The sequence below is a fragment of the Aquarana catesbeiana genome, linkage group LG07 (genome assembly GCF_042186555.1).
Source record: "Aquarana catesbeiana isolate 2022-GZ linkage group LG07, ASM4218655v1, whole genome shotgun sequence".
In the NCBI taxonomy this organism is placed as follows: Eukaryota; Metazoa; Chordata; class Amphibia; order Anura; family Ranidae; genus Aquarana; species Aquarana catesbeiana.
Window position 1 is genome coordinate 151,068,493 of NC_133330.1, and position 21,555 is coordinate 151,090,047.

The window sequence follows — 21,555 nt, forward strand, 5'->3', positions numbered from 1 at the left end:
ATGTCAGAAGAAGGCCCGGTCTTAAAGTGGATAACAGCTGAAGATGCTATTTGGATGTTGCGCTTTTCTACGTGGCCAGGCTTTGAAAAAGTCTCACACATGTGGTATTGTCATACTCAGGAGGAGTAGCAGAATGTGTTTTGGGGTGTAGTTGAAAGTATGCATATGCTGTGTGTGAGAAATAACTTGTTAATATGACATTTTTATGGAAAAAAAATTAATAATAATTTCTTAATTTTCCAAATAATTGTGGGAAAAAATTACAACTTCAAAAAACTTGTCATGCCTCTTACTAAATACCTTAGACTGTCTACTTTCCAAAAATGGGTCATTTGGGGATATTCGTACTGTCCTGACATGTTAGGGCCTCAAAAAATGAGACACCATAGCTTGTGGGCTCTATAACTTTCTTATCGTACATCACGGGACACAAAGCCATAGTAGTTACTATGTGGGTTATAGGCCACCTTCAGGTGATGGACACTGGCACACCCTAAGACAGGAAGTCCACTCCCTATATAACCCCTCCCACTACTGGGAGTACCTCAGTTTTTTCGCTAGTGTCTAAGGTGTTGGACACGAATGAAGATGTGCTGTGCTGAGCTCCACTGGAGCAATCCTGGCTGGCACTAGCTATGCAGATCCATTCAAAGTGTCTTTTTGGGCGAAATTGAATGGTACCCGGGCCTCGTGTCCGAAGAAATGAGGCGTGTGTAGCAGCGGCTGTGGCTGGACTATTGCTCAAGCAGTGGATGCGATTTCTTCTGATAGTACCTCTGCTTTTGTGCATTGGGCTATGGTCAGAAGGGGGGGTTGAAACACCCCCCAAAAAAAGAGCTAAAAGGGTCTCCCTCAAGCTCTGGAAAGCCTACTCATCTCTACAATGGCACCCTCCCCTGAGAGGGGATAGCTGGTCAGAGCATCGGGGCCATGAAATGTTTGCAACTGTTTTCAACACTGCAGCCTCTATTTATGTTACTAAAAAAAAAAAGAAGGTTAGCGGCTTTAATCGCATCCCAGTGTGGGACAAAATGCAACAGGTTCTCTTCCATTACCCTGGACCCTCAAACTGAGGAACTAGGGACAGGAGAAGATGAATTCCCTCATGGGGACCATGGTGACCATGGTGATCATGGTGAGGCTAATGACTCCTCTTCTGAGGTGTCAAATGCGGGAGGATCATTTTTCACAATCTGTAAGATTGATGGTGCAATTTCTTGCTGAATGGTCCGGTCCACATATATGTACCCTTAACTGGGTGTTTGGGTTTGCTAAAGCCTCCTCAAGCTGTGCATACCTTTCTTGTCCATTCATTGCTAAATGAAGGTGGCCAAGGTGGCTTTGGCCAATTATGGCTCAGGGGGTTTAGTACATGCCCCACACTATATAAGGCCTCCTGCGTGGCGGCCTTGTGTAGTGTGTTGCAGCGGCGGAGAGAGATAGACAGAGAGACAGTGTCATTTGATTTAAATTAGATAGAGTAGGCAGGCGAGTCAGTTAGCTGCACTTACAGTTTATTGTGTATATATATGCATCCTAGGTGTTGTGTGTGTGTATATATATATCTACATATATATATATCTATATAGATATATATATCTATATAGATATACACTAAAGCTACCTCAAGAAAAATGCTGGTGTTCTTCTGATCCTATTAATACCACAGGCAGGCAGCTGCAGTATTTACAGTTAGTGTACTGTGTCCTCTGCACAGTGTGCACCTAAAGCTACCTGAAGACAATTGCTGGTGTTCTGATCCTATTAATAACACAGGCAGGCATGTTCCCCCAGCTACAGCATACTGCCAGGTTTGCTCCAGTGATGAGGGGGGAGGGGATGATGAGGAAGTCACTGACTCCACGTGGGTGCCTAATAGGAGAGAGGCACATCTCCAAAGAGGCAGGATGCCCTCCAGGGGCCAGCTTAAGGGCAGCACACCGACTGCATCACACCGCAGAGCTCCGCATGTGCAGGGCGCTGCTGTCTCTGCGTGTTATTCCAAAAGTTCTTTGGTGTGGGTCTTTTTTAAGACTGGTGCATCAGATTGCACCACTGCTATTTGCAACGTATGTCTCGAACGTATCTCGCGTGGCCAAAACATCACCCGCTTGGGCACCACATGCTTGACCAGACATATGTCGACCTACCATGCAGTTCGTTGGCAAGCGTACCTAAAAGACCCACACCAAAGAACAAAGTGGACCTCTCTTTGCTCCTCATCAGCTGGGATCTCCAACCCCACTATACCTTCAGTCCTCTCTGAAACCTGCACTGAGAGGAATGAAGGTGTAGAATTAGGTGTGTCACAGCCAAGTACTTGTGGGCAAACTGCTATCGGTACACCGACGTCAGATTGTACCAGGAAAATTTCCCTGCCCCAGCTGCTGCACCGTCGAAAGAAGTTCGCTCCCAGCCATCCACATGCCCAGCGGTTGAATGCTAGCTTGGCTAAATTGCTAGCACTTCAACTGCTACCTTTTCAGTTGGTAGACTCTGCCCCCTTCCGTGAGTTTGTGAAATGTGCGGTTCCTCAGTGGCAGGTTCCCAAACGTCACTTTTTCTCACGGAAAGCAATTCCGGCTCTCTACCGACATGTGGAAGGCAATGTCTTGGCCTCGCTGGACAGGGCTGTCAGCTGTCAGCGGTAAGGTGCATATTTCCGCTGACTCATGGTCCAGCAGGCATGGACAGGAACGTTACCTATCTTTCACCACGCACTGGGTGACTCTTCTGCCAGCTGGGAAGGATGCAGGACAGGGTGCAGTAATGTTGGAGGTTCTTCCGCCACCACGCCTTCTACTAGTGGTGATTCTGCCACACCTCTCTCCTCCACCCCCTCTTCTTCTTCCTCCATGGCCTCTTCCTGTGCTGATTCGTCCTCAGAACCAGCGGTGTTCCCTAGGCGTTCAAGGGTCTACGCAAGCTCGCAGGCAAAAAGATGCCATGCAGTGCTTGAGCTGGTGTGCTTGGGGGACAGGAGCCACACTGGGGCAAAGATTCTGTCAGCTCTGCAGGGGCAGGTTCAGAGGTGGTTGACGCCATGCCAGCTTAAGCCAGGAATGGTGGTTTGCAAAAATGGCACCAACCTCCTCTCCGCCCTCTGACAGGGACAACTGACCCATGTGCCGTGTTTGGCTCACGTCCTTAACTTGGTGGTGCAGCGGTTCTTGGGCAGGTACCTGGGCTTACAGGATGTCCTGAGGCAGGCCAGGAAAGTCTGTGTGCATTTCCACAGGTCATATAATGCCAGTGTTCAGCTAGCTGACTTCCAAAAGGAAATTAACCTGCCCAAGAACCGCCTAATATGTGACATGCCCACCAGGTGGAACTCAACGTTGGCCATGCTGCAGCGGCTGCACATGCAGCAGAGGGCCATCAATGAGTATCTATGCGACTATGGCACCAGGACAGGGTCAGGGGACCTTGGTTTTTTTCCCCATGCCAGTGGGCTATGATCAGGGATGCATGCACTGTCCTGTCACCATTTAAGGAGGCCACGAGGATGGTGAGCAGTGACAGTGCATGCATCAGTGACACTGTCCCTCTTGTCCACCTGTTGGAGCACACACTGCGTGGAATAATGGACAGGGCACTTGAGGCAGAACAGAGAGAGGAAGAGGAGGACTTCCTTACCTCTCAAGGCCCCCTTTATCCAGACAGTGTTCCTGCGTGCCCGCCGATCACACAGGAAGAGGAGGAGGATTGTGTGAGCATGGAGGTGGAGCCTGGCACTCAGCATCAGTAGCAGTCTTCAAGGGATCATTTACAGTCCGAAGAAACCCTTGGACTTACATAGTTACATAGTTAAATAGTAGGTGAGGTTGAAAAAAGACATCAAGTCCAACCTATGTGTGTGATTATGTGTCAGTATTACATTGTATATCCCTGTATGTTGCAGTCATTCAGGTGATTATCTAATAGTTTCTTGAAGCTATCAATGCTCCCCGCTGAGACCACCGCCTGTGGAAGGTAATTCCACATCCTTGCCGCTCTTACAGTAAAGAACCCTCTACGTAGTTTAAGGTTAAACCTCTTTTCTTCTAATTGTAATGAGTGGCCACAAGTCTTATTAAACTCTCTTCTGCGAAAAAGTTTTATCTCTATTGTGGGGTCACCAGTACAGTATTTGTAAATTGAAATCATATCCCCTCTCAAGCGTCTCTTCTCCAGAGAGAATAAGTTCAGTGCTCGCAACCTTTCCTCATAACTAAGATCCTCCAGACCCTTTAATAGCTTTGTTGCCCTTCTTTGTACTCGCTTGTACGTGGCTGGGAGGAGGTTGCTGCGGATGTCACTATACATCCTCTAACAATTTTTTTACCTCAAGTCCAGCACAAAAAACAGAAAGGATCCTACACATAGACACATGCCTTTTTATTTTTAAATATGTCCAGGTGCATGTTATTAATTGGATGCAGGATATTTCCTCATTGTTTTTATGCCACCAAGGCTGTATCAATAAAATTTAAACTTGCCTACCAGGCCAATTCTGACATTTCTTTCCTACATGTAAAAATCATAATTTTTTTGCTAGAAAATTACATAGAACCCCCAAACATTATATATGTTTTTTTAGCAGAGACCCTAGAGAATACAATGGCGGTCATTGCAACTTTTTATCTAGCACAGTATTTGCGCAGCAATTTTTCGAATGCATTTCTTTGGGAAAAAAACAATTTTGGGCTTTAAAAAAAAACAAAACAAGAAAGTTAGCCCAATGTTTTTGCATAATATGAAAGATGAAGTTACGGCGAGTAAATAGATACCCAACATGTCACGCTTCAAAATTGCACGCGCTCGTGGAATTGCGGCAGCTCTCGGCCACTTTCGGCTCCACTCGTAGTCCCGCCTGGGATGGGCGTGACTGTGAGCGGAGCGAGCGCCGCCCATATACAGATAGCCGAGTGTACTCGGCTAGGTTCAGTTAGCTCCGCTCACACTCACGCCCAGTCCCTGTGTCCATCATAGGGCGGGCCTGGGAGTGACTGTGAGCGGAGCTAGCCGAACCTAGCCGAGTACACTCGGCTATCTGTATACGGGCGGCGCTCGCTCCGCTCACAGTCACGCCCATCCCGGGCGGGACTACGAGTAGAGTTGAAAGTGGCCAAGAGTCACGGCTATGTATCTCGGCGCCATTTTCAAACTCCGCTATATATGTATATCGGCGGCCGGCGACCGCTCCACTCACAGTCAGCGGGGGATCGCAGAGGATCGGCGTATAACACGCACCCGTGATTTTTACCCTGATTTTAAGGGGAAAAAAGTGCATGTTATATGCCGATAAATACAGTATATATTTTCTTGCAGAACTTGCCTTTCGGCTTCAGTGGAGCCTCAAATCCCTCCTGTATGCCCCATATGGGCCTCCTCCCTTTTTTTTGGAGACCAAGGGAGTTTTTTTCTCCTCTCCCCCTACTCTTTTTGGAATAGAATAGAAAACTACATATATACTTCCGTGAAAGAAATCCTACCTCCATCCATGTATGGATTTATAACAAAAAATTCTTCCAAAATATTCAAATAAATGTCTTTTCCTGGAATCAGGAATATATTTGGTAGACAGACCGTGTCATTGTCGCTGTTTTAAACTAAAGCTATATGGAATGCCAAGTCAGCTAATGCAGTGTAAATGATATGAAGATTACAATATGAAATGTGTTACATATATTTATACTTAAATGCTTATATTTGTCTCTTAAATATACCTTTCTAGAATAGAAATGTCTCTAATTTACACCCACACTTGAGGAAGGAGGTCTACTTACTCCGAAACGCGTTGGTTGCAAGAGTACTGTTTTAAATACTGTATACATATCAATGTAAAACTGCCTAACTCGCATTCCAAACAATAGATGTTATATCACTGTTGTGTTTTTACTGTTTCTACTCAATAAATTATATTTGTATTACATATATTTTTTATCTTTTTGTATGTGCCTAAAAAGTCCACCACTAGGATCCTTGCTGTTGTTTTGTGCTGGACTAGAGGTAAAAAAATTATGTTAGAGGATGTATAGTGACATCTGAAGGTGGATATAAGGGAAAAGAGGGTATTATTGTGATAAAAAAATGCAAACAATTGCAAAAAATCGCAGCAAGTCACAAGTTGCAAAAAAATTGCTAGAAAATTGCTAAAAATTGCTAAAAAAGTATGTAAAGTGCATTTATACATACAAAAATGCCTTCATCATTCAAAAATAGTGTAATGGTGTTATACTAGTGGGATCTTAGATTAAAGGTGGAAGTGATATATAGTGTAGTAACATCAATAGGTCCTGAGAAATAGGAAAAAAGAAGGGGGTGTAATTGCGGCAAAAGTGTAAAAAAGCCAAAAATTGCAAAAAACGCCATAAATTGCATAAAACCGCAAATAGCTAAAATTGCTGAGTAATGTATGTCAGATGTATCACATGCATACAGAAATGCTTTAAAAACATATGATGAAGATCATAGTTGATGGAGGAACCCTTTATAGTAAAGACTTCGACAAAAGGAGATAAAATTAGAAGTTGGTGAGGAAGCAGTTTAAATCTATGTCAATGTTCAGGCCTTTAGGCTGAAGGGTGTCTAAAGTAAACATCCACCTGGTCTCGTTTTGGGAGATTTTTATTCTTTAATTATCTCCGCTCCAATGTCCCTTTATCTTGTCTATCTATAACTAAAGTTATATATGAATATAGACCCATACTACATTCCACCCCTTGACTTACAAGATTCTTAGTTTAGTTTATAATACTCAAGATTACTTATAGATATATCAAGATGTTCTACTCAAGGTAGTCCTTTCGCCTGTACTCCAATATAAACATTTCTGACTTCATTAATTTCATCCTTCACATTTCCAGTATTATGAGTATATATGCAAAACACTCCTCATTATTAAATATGGTCCCATATATCCCACCCCTTGGGTATTTTCCACATGTAAATCAATGTATAACAGTTTTATATCCTTCCACACCTCGTCTTATTTATCTAAAGTTCTATCTCTTGACACACTTTCTCTGTCTGATTTACCTGTCCAGGAAATCTCATTCTGCTATGTTAGGGCTGAAAAATATAAAAAATGTCCAGGCTTATAAAAACAACTATATGTTGGACTAACAGAATAACACCAAACTTCCTTTTGAAAGTACAGGCATGAACATCAAACTTTCCTTTCCAAGAGTTTAAACGCATAGATACTTTTCAAAGTACTCCATATCTGGTGATGGACAGTAGAGTCTTAGGCATCCGGTTACCAGATCGCAGCTGCAGCATAACACTTGCAACACTGTAGAACTGAAAGAACTGTAGAATACAAAGTCCATATCCTTCGGACTTTTGCAGCTCACAAGTCATAGACGTGCAGGCACATAACCACATAGTAGCTGGAACTTCTACAGACAGTTCAGGCACATGACCATCAGAGCAGATAAAACAGTTCAAGTACTTCACCATCAGATTCAGGTACTTAACCATGATAGCGGATGGAACAGTTCAGGTACTCGACCCTCAGAACAGGTGGAACTTGCACCAACAGTTCAGCTGCTGATCATTGGTAAAGACTTTATAGAGCTGCTGTCAAAAGTGTTTGTCTTCTTTCTCCAATATGCTTCTAGTTGACATCATGGCAGGTGTGTTACCAAATATGTCAGTCCAACATTCCTTAATTAACAACAATGCCCATATAGCCCATTATAGATTTCTGAACAGGCAAATCGATAATCATTAGTGACCTGTCTTAACACTGAAAAACTCAGCTTTCTACATTAAAGGTGAAATATTATTACAGGTATCTTACTCATCCCCCACCTGAACTATACAATACTCTGTCTCAAATTATAGTCCCAACTTTAAACTACTTCATGTGTGTTTCCTCTATGTACTTTGATCTCCTTCCACACTCTAAAGACATTCTGGCAGGCTAACTGGCTCTTGTCTACACTGATCCCAATATGTGCATATAATATGCCCATGCATATGTGTCACTGTATTTTACATGCCAGTCCCACCCCAAGCAATCAAGGAGAATTGAGGAAAACAAAACCTGAGAACCTATTTTATAACTCTTTTTCTTTACCAAGAAAGTTTTAGGAAAACTCAACCAGGTGTATAGAACAGGGTGGTCAAAGAATCACTGAGTGTCAGTTATAACTGACCATATATATAACACTAGAACACCTCATGTTGAAAGACTTAAAAATTGTGTTCAGTGCAATAATATTAACCTAATTGTACAGTTATAAGTAGACATAAGTACTTTTTTTTCCTTGAAAAACAAAATGATTACTTTAAATTTAAACTGTCAATCATGCAGAAAAATGTACTTTATATGTAAAACCCCAGGCGCACTCCCACAGTGGTACCAAAATAATTATGGCAGAATATACAGAAGTAGATGCCGCCATAATTTAGCTTACATATACACAGAAAAGAACAACATGTAAATGTTTGGGTATTCTTACACCCTTCAAACCATTACAAGTATTATATCATTCCAGATATCAAAACAATCTTGCTGTCAATATTCAAACATTATTTGTTCTATATCATTTTATATTCAACTCAATCAGAGGAAACCCTTATAAATCTATTATGCAGCATTGAGAGTATTAGCTGCTCTGGTTTACAATCATTTCCAATGAAGACTTTTAGTACATTTGCATATTGCATAAAAATAACAACAAAAACAACATAAAATATTCAGTTTGACTGTAATCTTCATCTTTAGTTCTTGGACATCAAACCATATCCGACATGTGGATTGATGCTGTTTAATATTGTCTAGGAACTAAACAAAACAAAAAGATTATTTCGTGTGATGTTATTACAGTTCCTTCCTAGAAAGTAACAAATAGTTAGCAACAAACACATTTAACCAACACTTTCCACAAACAACAAAACATATGGCCATTATTTCTGTTATTCATGAGTGTACTTTTATTACCCTTATTAATTGAGCTCATATTACTTAATTAATTATCACCACGTGGATTTTCATTAAAGGACGTCCATTCAAAGTTGTCATTAACCATGGTTGAAATAATTCACAAGAACATTATATGGTGTTCATTACATTTGTGCACAAACATTATACATCACCAAACTCATATTGATGTTTCTATTGCAACCTCTTGTTCAATATCATACAGATCTACGAAACTTCTAGGAATAGATCTGGTTCCTTCTGTATTAACGAAAAAAACATTAGTGTTGTATCCTAGAACATGACACTATTACATTCACCAATAGAATTATAATAATCATGACTGCTATTCAGGATTTTAAAGGGTGTTAACATCAATCAGCCATTTACTTTCTTTGTTTCAAATAATCCTAGATTTTAACAAAACTAACAATTTCAACTAGGATGTTATTTTTTCAACATGATTAGACATTTCTCAGATGTTCAGCACTGTCCTGCTTTTCACAGACACAAGCTTTTTTAAGGGGGGGGGGGGTTAAGGGGGAATCTCCCTCTCTTAAGGGATCGTCTTATTCAAGCAGACTCTCACAAATACAGTCTACAGCTGCAGCTCTTCTTTTCACAAAATGCTGGACTATTGTCCATTGTCCGGGGGGGGGGGGGGGGGGATGCTGTAAGCTGCAGCCATTCCTGCTGATCTTTTCAGTTAAACATAAAAAAACTCACTTAAACATCAGTAGCCAAATGCATTTTTACATATCATCCATACAACAACTTTTCCTCACCAATAGCTAGCTAAACAACCAACAAAAGAGCTCAACATTTAAACTCAACACATATATTACTGCAGTAATCACAATCTAAGCATCAACACAGGTCATATTTTTCCTTTTCCTACCTGTTTTCTGCTCATCGTTTTCAAACCTTAAAGAACAATTATGTGAGCACCAGCGAAAGGGCCACTCGTCCACCTAACGCGGTCATCAGCTCATCTGTTCTATATCTCAAAAAATCTAAAGCTTGCCGGGGGCTCGCTAAGCACACAATGAGTGGAAACATTCGACCATCTACCCCCTTTTTTTTTTTTGCAGTGCCTGCAAAAATATCCATCCTAATATAGATGCAGCTTTCTGTTCCGATTTTGAATATCGAGACAAGTCAAGATTCAGGAGACAGTGGCGGGGGTCTTCCACTTTAAATACATCCTGATACTTGATCAATTCACGAGCCAGAGTAGACCAGCGTCTAGAATCTGCCCACTCTAAGATGGGGCTCTTTCGACTGTCTCCCCCCTTCGCTTTTTTTATCCAGTTAAACATATCTGCCACTATCTGCCACCAAAGCAAGCTAGCAACAAACCTCCCATCACAGTGCACACTAATAATACAGTTTCCCAATTGTCAAAAAACATTACAATTCACAACAGTATTACTAGGATTAATCACTGCACTTCAAACCAGCACTGAAAGGGTTAAATATCCTGCTCACAGCGCCATTATGTAACAAGGGGTTAAATTCTGTGTTACATTTATCCATAGATTCATTTATATATTTACCCTTTTAGATATGTGGTCAGTTAATGCAATGATTAAAACACACAAAACAAAGAATGTAATAAAAGAGATTTACTTAGTTTCGATTAAAGATGTATTACAGATGTTACAATACAGGATAAATTTAGCATTCAATCCAGGGAACCCCTCAACTTCTGAATTTTCAGATAGTTCTGGAAGCCGACAGCCTATTCAAGATCTAGGACCACTCAAGTCCCTCAACGAAGTTCATTGGCCTGCTCTATTGTCTGACCTTTTAAAGGCTAGATGGAAGGCGCGAAAAAGCTGGTTTTATCTGGTACTAACAAAGCCTAGCCCGAGACAATGTGACCATCTGTGAATGACCGTCTGTGAGCTCAGAAACCTACATTTTACATATATAGAAATATACATATATATAAATAAATATATATATATATATATATATATATATATATATATATATATATATATATATATATATATATATATATATATATATATATATATAAGCAATCACCTTAAAACTATTACTAAGTTTCTTGTAATTCAATAACTAAAGTTATATATGAATATAGACCCATACTACACAAGGGCATTCCAGAACATATGTGACATGTGTGCTGGTGCACGTTATTAACTCCTTTATTTTGTATTCTTTCCCTGTAGTAAGAGATCTAAAATCCCCCTAAACAAATCAAGATTTCCAAAGATCTAAATGGATTTTTTAAATGTGGAAAGTATCTTCCCTGCAGAAAAAGCAAAAAAAAGGAACAAAAGAAGGTGGCTTTTAGATCTCTTACTACAGGGAAAGAATACAAAATAAAAGGAGTTAATAACGTGCACCAGCACACATGTCACATATGTTCTGGAATAAAGGGACATTGGAGAGGAAATAATAAAAGACTAAAAATCTCCCAAAACGAGACCAGGTGGATGTTTACTTTAGACACCCTTCAGCCTAAAGGCCTGAACATTGACATAGATTTAAACTGCTTCCTCACCGACTTCTAATTTTATCTCTTTTTGTCAAAGTTTTTACTATAAAGGGTTCCTCCATCAACTATGGTCTTCATCATATGTTTTTAAAGCATTTCTGTATGCATGTGATACATCTGACATACATTTCTCAGCAATTTTAGCTATTTGCGGCTTTATGTGATTTACGGCGTTTTTTGCAATTTTTGGCTTTTTTGCACTTTTGCCGCAATTACACCCCCTTCTTTTTTCCTATTTCTCAGGACCTATTGATGTTACTACACTATACATCACTTCCACCTTTAATCTAAGATGCCACTAGTATAACACCATTACACTATTTTTGAATGATGAAGGCATTTTTGTATGTATAAATGCACTTTACATACTTTTTTAGCAACTTTTTTGCATTTTGTGACTTTATGCAACCTGCTGCGATTTTCCACCTTTTTTTTTTGAATGATGAAGGCATGTATAAATGCACTTTACATACTTTTTAGCAATTAGCAATTTTCTAGCAATTTTTTTGCAACTTGCTGCAATTTTTTTTTTTGCATTTTTTATCGCAATAATACCATCTTTTCTCTTCACCTTCAGATGTCACTATACATCCTCTAACATAATTTTTTTTACCTCTAGTCCAGCACACTATCATAATGCAATTATATTTCTTATCCATTTTTTAACTTAATTTTATTTTGTAATATTGTGTATTATATGTATTTTGGTATTATGCGGTGTGTCTATTACAACTTGGAGTTAAGTAGTCCTTTTAAAATTATCTCTCGTCATGTTGCGGAGTAATGTTGTCTATTGGCATTTTAAATCACACTACTAGCAATAGCATCCGCCATGCCGAAGCCTGGACTAACCAAAAATGGCCGTGGTCACATGGCCATCAATTTAGGACACACCTCATACCATATAAAAACCGGACGGAGTAGCAGGATGGCACTGCTCCAGATGACATCCCATTGACGAAACGCGTAGGGCGGGACTATACAGTGTCATTGCATCACTTCCGGTTTCGAGCTGTGGAGCGCATATCGCTCCAGTTTCCTGTTTTTAAATACTGTTTTCGCTTTTAATGATTTTTAATAAATGTGAGTACCCATCAGTATTATTAATAAATGTTTGGATATTTGTACGGTATCACACTATGGAGTCTCTTTCCTCTACATGTGGGCAACATCTAAGAGGTTAACAGTGAGGAGACCACTTACATCGCAGACAAGGAGGCACTTGGAGAACACAGGACAGGAAGTTTCCTCCCACTCCTCAGGCTGCACAGTGGCTCATACTGTAAAGGTGAAATGCCTCCTTGTGGGGTGAATAATAGCAGTGAGTGCGTTTCTTATGGGGCACTGTTTTCCAAGAAGCACAGAACAATTTGAAGGAGCACATTGTCACTTTATTGGACTTTTTTATACACCAGGGTTTAAGGACGGTATATGCATATTTTTGAACTCAGTTTCACAGCAACAATATACACCAGTCATATATGTTGGATTTTTTTGCACAGAAATGTCACTTTGACTGGCTTGTAGCGGCCAAGCGTTCATAGCGACGTCGCTTTTTGATCCTTCGATGTCGGCTCTTCCTATCATTGTGAAGCAGAATTCACCAAGCGTTGGATTGTTCACCCACTAATAGGGAACGTGAGCTGGGATTAGACCGTCGTGATACAGGTTAGTTTTACCCTACTGATGATGTGTTGTCGCAATAGTAATCCTGCTCAGTACGAGAGGAACCGCAGGTTCAGACATTTGGTGTATGTGCTTGGCTGAGGAGCCAATGGGGCGAAGCTACCATCTGTGGGATTATGACTGAACGCCTCTAAGTCAGAAGCCCCCCTAAAGGTGATGATACCGCAGTGCCGCGGAGCCCAGGTTGGCCTGGGATAGCCGGCCCCCACCACCCCTTCACCGGGGCGGGGGCCGGCGCGTAGTGCCACTCGCCTCGGGACTGGAGCGCGGACGGAAGCGGCCTGCCTCTCTCCCGGAGCGCATTGCATGTTCGTTGGGAACCCGGTGCTAAATCATTCGTAGACAACCTGATTCTGGGTCAGGGTTTCGTGCGTAGCAGAGCAGCTACCTCGCTGCGATCTATTGAAAGTCATCCCTTGAGCCAAGCTTTTATAAAAACAAACAAAAAAAGAAAAAAAAAAGAAATGTCACTTTGAATTGCAGGTTTTGCACAGGATTGTGTTTTCATTTGAACATAACAATATGCATTATATATAAGGGGTTAGGAAGTTTACACAGTAGGATTTTTTTGTGGATTTTTGTGAATATACAAATATTTATTTTCTGCACTTTACGGTCAATTGGCTGACCTTCATAAAAATGAATCAGTCTTGGATCACCAGCTACCAAGCACCTGATGCTGATGTAACTGAATAATTTTTTTTTTAATGTGAGATCCCTTCAAGACTGCCTATGCTGATGCTGAGTGACTATCCTGTTATGCTGAGTGACAATCCTCTTCCTCCTCAATTTTCATGCTGATAGCTTGTGAGAACATTTTTGGTTCTGGGCACCGCCACCAGTGGCTAAGGCCCAATTTTTTTGCCCCTGTTTAACAGGGGCGTATAATTATAATTTTTGATGCAATACTTTGCGGCAGGGCTCATTCCTGTGCTCCAACTAGAGTAACTGTGAGGGCTTACAGGACTGTGGCAACACCACCACCAAAGGCCCAATTTGTCTGCCCCTGTTCAACAGGTGCATGTAATTACAACTCTTGATATAATATTTCACAGCAGGGCCAGTTACAGCGCCCACCAAGAGTAACTGTGAGTACTTACAGTGTTGTGGCACCAGCACCACCATCAAAGGCCCACTTTTTCTACCACTGTTCAACAATGGTATGTAATTACAATTCTTGATCTAATATTTCACAGCAGGGCCCGTTCCTGCGCCCACCAAGAGTAGCTGTGAGGACTTACAGTGTTGTGGCAACACCAACACCTAAGGCCCCAATTTCTGAAGAGTATATAGGGCAGGCCCCTACTTTCAAACATCCAACTTACAAACGAATCCTACTTGCAAACGGAAGGAGACAACAGGAAGTGAGATGAAATCTACCCCTAGGAAGGGAAATTCTCTCCTGTAAGAGTTAATATGGGAAAAACGTGTCTCCTCTCCACTGATGCTTTATTACCAATATTTGTTTCACTTAAAACCCCAAATTTTCAAAAAACATTTGTCATTGGGACAGAAAGTGAGGTGAAATCTTCTGAAGAGGTGCACAGACAGCAAAACAAATGTTACGGGGGTGATAGCCCTTCCCTATGTTTTCCAAAAAGTTTAAAAATAGCTTTTTTTGGCTGGAGCTACACTTTAAAAATGTACCAGTTCAAAATTACAAACAGATTCTACTTAACAACAAACCTACAGTCCCTGTCTTGTTTGCACCGCCTGTATACTGCTCTTCAAAGTATATAGGGCCATGCCATTTGTCTCACTGATTTTCATCCATATTGCCGGGACCTGACATTACATTATAGCCGCAAGCAGTTTTAAATGACTTTTATTCCTTTACAAATGTCATTTTGTGCATGGACTGTTCTAAGCATGGGAAACATGCGCCACTTTACAGGCATACTATAGACACCCCCCAGGATATTTAAAGGAATATTTCACTTTTTTTTTTCACTTTAAGCATCATTAAAATCACTGCTCCCGAAAAAAACGGCTGTTTTTAAAACTTTCTTTTGCATTGGTACATGTCCCCTGGGGCAGGACCCGGGTCCCCAAACCCTTTTTAGGACAATAACTTGCATATTAGCCTTTAGGGTCAGTAGGGCCAGCTGACAGTTCTATGTAAATTTGAGCTTAGGATCCGTGGGTCCTGTGTAATAAGGAAACCAATGGAATTTTCATTCCTCTTTACCAATTCATTGCATTCCCTCCATGACGCATTAGAGCACAAGGGTTGTGGCTACATGGTCGTTAGTCAAAAGTAAAACTTGAATAACAAGCGGAAGGATGAGGATCCGAAATTGCAAAGGCCATCATTGCAATTAATCTCTCTAGCCATCAGTAAGGCTTGACCTCCACAAATCATACCCCATGATTTCCAAGGAGTATCGTTCATAGCGGTGCAACTCCAGCAACTTCAATGTAGTCCCTACACTACTTTTGATCCCACTGTGATCTAACTTGGGGCCATGGACATCAAGAATACACAGGCATTCAAGTCGCATAGAAATCTCAGTAAAATCGCACACTTTTTAGGTCGCAATAGTGGAAACCTAGGCTAAGACTGTAGATGGTCTTTAGACCTAGCAAGTTGCATAATCGCATGGTTGCATATTTGGTGGGGTTGAGGATAGACACAAGTCGATCAAGTCCAACCTATGTGTGATTATGTCAGTATTAACTTGTATATCCTGTATGTTGTGGTCGTTCACAAGTGTGTGTTTGAGTGTGTGTGTGTGTGTATACTGTATACACACTTCGAGATGCTCATTTTTCTGCAAGTACCTTCGCTTGGCCATTCACTATGAGTTCATCCGGCAGACTGTGACCTTTCCACAAACTCTGGGCATTTCCCGGGATATTGGGTCCAGTAGGGGTTGACTTGCGGGAGCAAGGACTTCTGGTGAGCCTTGTTTGGGCAACAGACTGGCGCAATCACTTCCAGGTTCTGGGAAAAGAGTCTTAGTACAGACTCTGATCGAGTCGGGAGGAGCCATCATCTAGAGACCAACTAGTCTCATTACAACAATGACCTACCGGGAAGCAGTTCTGAATCTCTGAAAAAATTCAATAAAGTTACCCTCAGAGAGAGCAACAGTATAAGTATCTTACTTGAACAAATAGCTCTTTCCCATTGGTTGCATCCCATGGTTGCAAGAGCGGTAAAGTAGCCTGTAGTAACCCATGTGGCCCGAGGGGCCCAAGGGAAGGTTGACAACTGTATTAACTGGTTTTGTAGTAAGGAAAGACTTACTTCCTGCACCGGGAACAGTGACTCCACAGAGGAGACAAGTCCCCTTTTGGGGAGGTAGCTAAGCTAACTAATCTTTCAGCGTATCAGCTATTAGGCATACCAATCATCACAAGTTGTTACTCGCCGTGTATTCATGCCAATGGAGGACAAGGGTCCAAAAGTCAGGGTTGCAGTGGTCGTAGACTGAAGTCTTTTCGAAATGCAACAAAAAGAGCCTCAACTATGCTGCAAAGACTCAGCAAAATGGGGAAGGCCTATCTTCGCTGTCAAGAAGGAATGCAAAACTAGTCAACTTCTTTCAGAGGTATCTCCCAGTCAGGTCTACCAGCCCGTTAGGGTTTTCTAGAACTTACTGCCAGGCGGCGTAAGGTACAAAAGCTGTTGGATGACAAAGGACAGTCTCCAAACCAACAAGCCGGTCAAGGGATCGGTAACAAGTAAGGATATCAAGATATTGGTCTGACAGTAACCTGGGTGGCTTCCCAGAGGTGGAAGCAGAGAAACTAATGACAGCCAGCTGGGTATGCAGATTAGCCAATATGTATATTGAACAAACCTAATAGTCTCCAGGATCCTTATCTGGATTCGCAGCCATTCGGTGGTGTTAACAATAATTGCCCTGTGGCTTGCAGGCCATGATATCCGCGGGTACAGTCTTAGATCCGAGAACCTCCTATTCTCCTTCCTAAGATCCAACACCTCATACAGCATGGCCAACGGTATCTTCCAAATTCATACAAGTTATATCTAGATGCTGGAAACCAAGAAGTGGAGGTCTCACCTTTAGTCTTTGAAATCCTATGGAGGTCAGAGCGTCTACTCCAGACTTCAAGTACATTAAATTCTGTAGGTTTTTCTTGTATCTAAAGGATGGAATTCTCTGTTCCTTGCTGTAAGGATTGAATTGTATACAAGTAAGCCTAGAGATGGCATTAAAGGATACATGAAACTCAGTCGTGTCCTTACTCTCTGGGATCCAGTAACGGTTTCAAATCTTGGCAACCAATTCTGAAAGACCTGAACAGATTATTCTTTCCCCCATGGAGTCTTTCAAATAGTCTGAGATACTTTGTTTCACTCTCCATTCAGAGGGGTAAGACATCCTCAATATGGTCAGTAACATGGAATAAGTATTTTGTGTGGCTAATAGGTCTAGAAGGATCTTAGACATCCAAGTGTCAAGCCATAAGCTACCTTGTTTCTGACATTACCAGGCAAAATGGCTCTAGTCTCTTCCTCAACACTATACAAAGGTTGGTATCTTTGCAACCTGGGTTAGAACATCGTCTTTCTGGCATATCCAAACTAAAGTGTTTGAAGCACCACAAACATTGAAAATAGATTCAAGGTTGAAGTGAGACATAGAATTGGCCCTTCTTCAAGGAGAAGAAAGATAGGCTCGTTGGGCCTAACGACATCAGAGGACAAGCACTGTTCAACTAAGACAATCGCAGGGGTGCGGATCAAGTCAGTCAAAGGGCTTAGATGGCTAGGACAAATCTATGAGATAAGGGCAGAGACTGCTCTTCCAATCTGATTGCTCATCCATGGGCAAAACTCCAAAGGAGTCCCTCCAGAGTTAATATGTAAACTATGACCTGGTCTACATTCAACACGCTGGGGGTCCATGCTTGTGGACCCAGCAGTCTTAACTACAATATATCTCAGTCGTTTGTGGGGATAGGTCTAATCCTCAACTTAAACACTTCAGCAGTACCCTCCCTTGTTGTCTGGTGAGTTGGTACATCCCATACGTAAATGCTGTCATGCTGTGTCAGGAATGAGGAAAATTTTATACTTAACGGTAATTTTCCTTTCCTGATGCAAGCATGACAGCATACAGTGGGGACTGAAAGTATTCAGACCCCCTTAAATTTTTCACTCTTTGTTATATTGCAGCCATTTGCTAAAATCATTTAAGTTCATTTTTTTTCCTCATTAATGTACACACAGCACCCCATATTGACAGAAAAACACAGAACTGTTGACATTTTTGCAGATTTATTAAAAAAGAAAAACTGAAATATCACATGGTCCTAAGTATTCAGACCCTTTGCTGTGACACTCATATATTTAACTCAGGTGCTGTCCATTTCTTCTGATCATCCTTGAGATGGTTCTACACCTTCATTTGAGTCCAGCTGTGTTTGATTACACTGATTGGACTTGATTAGGAAAGCGACACACCTGTCTATATAAGACCTTACTGCTTACAGTGCATGTCAGAGCAAATGAGAATCATGAGGTCAAAGGAACTGCCTGAAGAGCTCAGAGACAGTATTGTGGCAAGGCACAGATCTGGCCAAGGTTACAAAAAATTTCTGCTACACTTAAGGTTCCTAAGAGCACAGTGGCCTCCATAATCCTTAAATGGGGACAACCAGAACCCTTCCTAGAGCTGGCCGTCTGGCTAAACTGAGCTATCGGGGGAGAAGAGCCTTGGTGAGAGAGGTATAGAAGAACCCAAAGATCACTGTGGCTGAGCTCCAGAGATGCAGTCGGGAGATGGGAGAAAATTGTAGAAAGTCAACCATCACTGCAGCCCTCCACCAGTCGGGGTTTTATGGCAGATTGGCCCGAAGGAAGCCTCTCCTCAGTGCAAGACACATGAAAGCCTGCATGGAGTTTGCTAAAAAACACCTGAAGGGCTCCAAGATGGTGAGAAATAAGATTCTCTGGTCTAATGAGACCAAGATAGAACTTTTTGGCCTTAATTCTAAGCAGTATGTGTGGAGAAAACTAGGCACTGCTCATCACCTGTCCAATACAGTCCCAACATTGAAGCATGGTGGTGGCAGCATCATGCTGTGGGGGTGTTTTTCAGCTGCAGGGACAGGACGACTGGTTGCAATCGAGGGAAAGATAAATGCGGCCAAGTACAGGGATATCCTGGACACAAACCTTCTCCAGAGTGCTCAGGATCTCAGACTGGGCCGAAGGTTTACCTTCCAACAAGACAATGACCCTAAGCACACAGCTAAAATAACGAAGGAGTGGCTTCACAACAACTCAGTGACTGTTCTAGAATGGCCCAGCCAGAGCCCTGACTTAAACCCAATTGAGTATCTCTGGAGAGACCTAAAAATGGCTGTCCACCAATGTTTACCATTCAACCTGACAGAACTGGAGAAGATCTGCAAGGAGGAATGGCAGAGGATCCCCAAATCCAGGTGTGAAAAACTTGTTGCATGTTTCCCAAAAAGACTCATGGCTGTATTAGATCAAAAGGGTGCTTCTACTAAATACTGAGCAAAGGGTCTGAATACTTAGGACCATGTGATATTTCAGTTTTTCTTTTTTAATAAATCTGCAAAAATGTTAACAATTCTGTGTTTTTCTGTCAATATGGGGTGCTGTGTGTACATTAATAAGGAAAAAAATGAACTTAAATGATTTTAGCAAATGGCTGCAATATAACAAAGAGTGAATTTAAGGGGGTCTGAATACTTTCCGTCCCCACTGTATATGTCCCTCCCGAAACAAAAAAAGGGGGGTTTCGCAGTGATACTAATTAATGAGAATGTTGCGGGCTGGGAGGAGACCTACTCTTATAGTATAACTGGTCCTGAGATAGGGCAGGGGGCGGAGCCTACCCATACGTATATGCTGTCATGCTTGCATCATAAAAGGAAAATTACCGTTAGGCAAGTATAAAATTTTTGACAATTTGTAACACTTTTTAGAGGTTTTGTCAAGGCACCTTTGAAGAACTCAGAGGGCATCCAAGGTTCCACAGCACCCTGGTTGAAAAAGGCTGGTATATATTGTGAACTGGTACATTGTTCATAAAAGGAGTACAAGTTTCAGCAAAGCATAGGACTGTTAATAGGACTTCCGGTTCCTTAGTGACATCACGTCCGACAAGTGGTGGAACGCACGCGAGATTGCACTGAACCAGTCAGTTCCTGAAGCTAACCGACTACCCTGCTATTTATATTTGAAAATGCATATTTTTCTCTGGAATACTGTAAGTGTGATTTTAATCTCTTTTACAATAAAGAACGTACTACACTATACAAATTCTCTCCTTCTATGTATGAGTGGTGACGGTGCAGACCTCTTAGACATCTGCAGCCCACATAGGAAGATTGGAAAGACCTGCGGTTACTATATCTTCCCATTCAACAACCTCAAACGCAATAGTCCCATATGCAATATTGCTAGGGGGTCCATACAGTTTTGTGAGTAGAGGCATAAAGGGGGTTATGTGGAGCACATTCACTGTGTGATTGGTTGGAGCACTGCGGCACTTTAGAATTTCTTGCACATCAACACATTGGAAGAAGATAATACTAATATGAATTGATTTTTCTGGGACTCTCTTTTTTTAGGATTTTTTTTGGGACTATTTTGAATATTATTTGTGAATATTATTTGAATATTATTATCTATTATATTATATTGCATTGATTATGTATTATTGTGATTTGTGAACACACTACTGTTTTGTGCTGTAGTTTAATGCATTTAATATAAGACTGTTAAATGTGAACATATGTTATTGTTTTTCTATGCAAGGTTTTTTTATTTGGTAACAGAAGTTTTACACTGCTCTAACCAGCTGTAAATGTTACAATAAATGCATTCAGTTTCAGACTGCATCCCCCTGTATTATACTTGCCCCCTCTTTGGCATAAAAATTAAGCTTTTTTATGTTTTGTAAAAGTAGGGTAAAAGGGCTCTGCCATTCAGGTTCTTAATAAATCCATGTGTTCAGTTGCATTCCCCATGGTATTGACTTACAACAAAAACAAAATGTCCTTTTGCCTTGTTTAACCATCCGCTTTCATACACAATGGTTTGTTCAGAGTCTCTTATCAGATTCCAAATATATTTTTCTATTTTTCCATGACTCTATCATGTGAACACATGTTCTTCATTTGCTGTTGCTAATTTAGATCTAATGAAAAAGAAACGGAAGTTGTGACTTCAGTCTTGTCATCAAGCAGTAAAAAGTTTTACAGACTCAGTCACTCAGTCAAGAATGGTAAAAAAAAGAAAATTCTAAAAGTAGACCTAAAGATTCTGAAGTACTTTAATTTTTTTTTAAATGTTCTGCTATGCTAAATACTGGGCTGTGAAAAGGTCTCTAATTTGCATAAAATATAAATTGATGCGCTCTAATAAACAGTTCAATCAGTGTAAATAAATAAGAATCGTGCTTAAAGCCAAATGTGA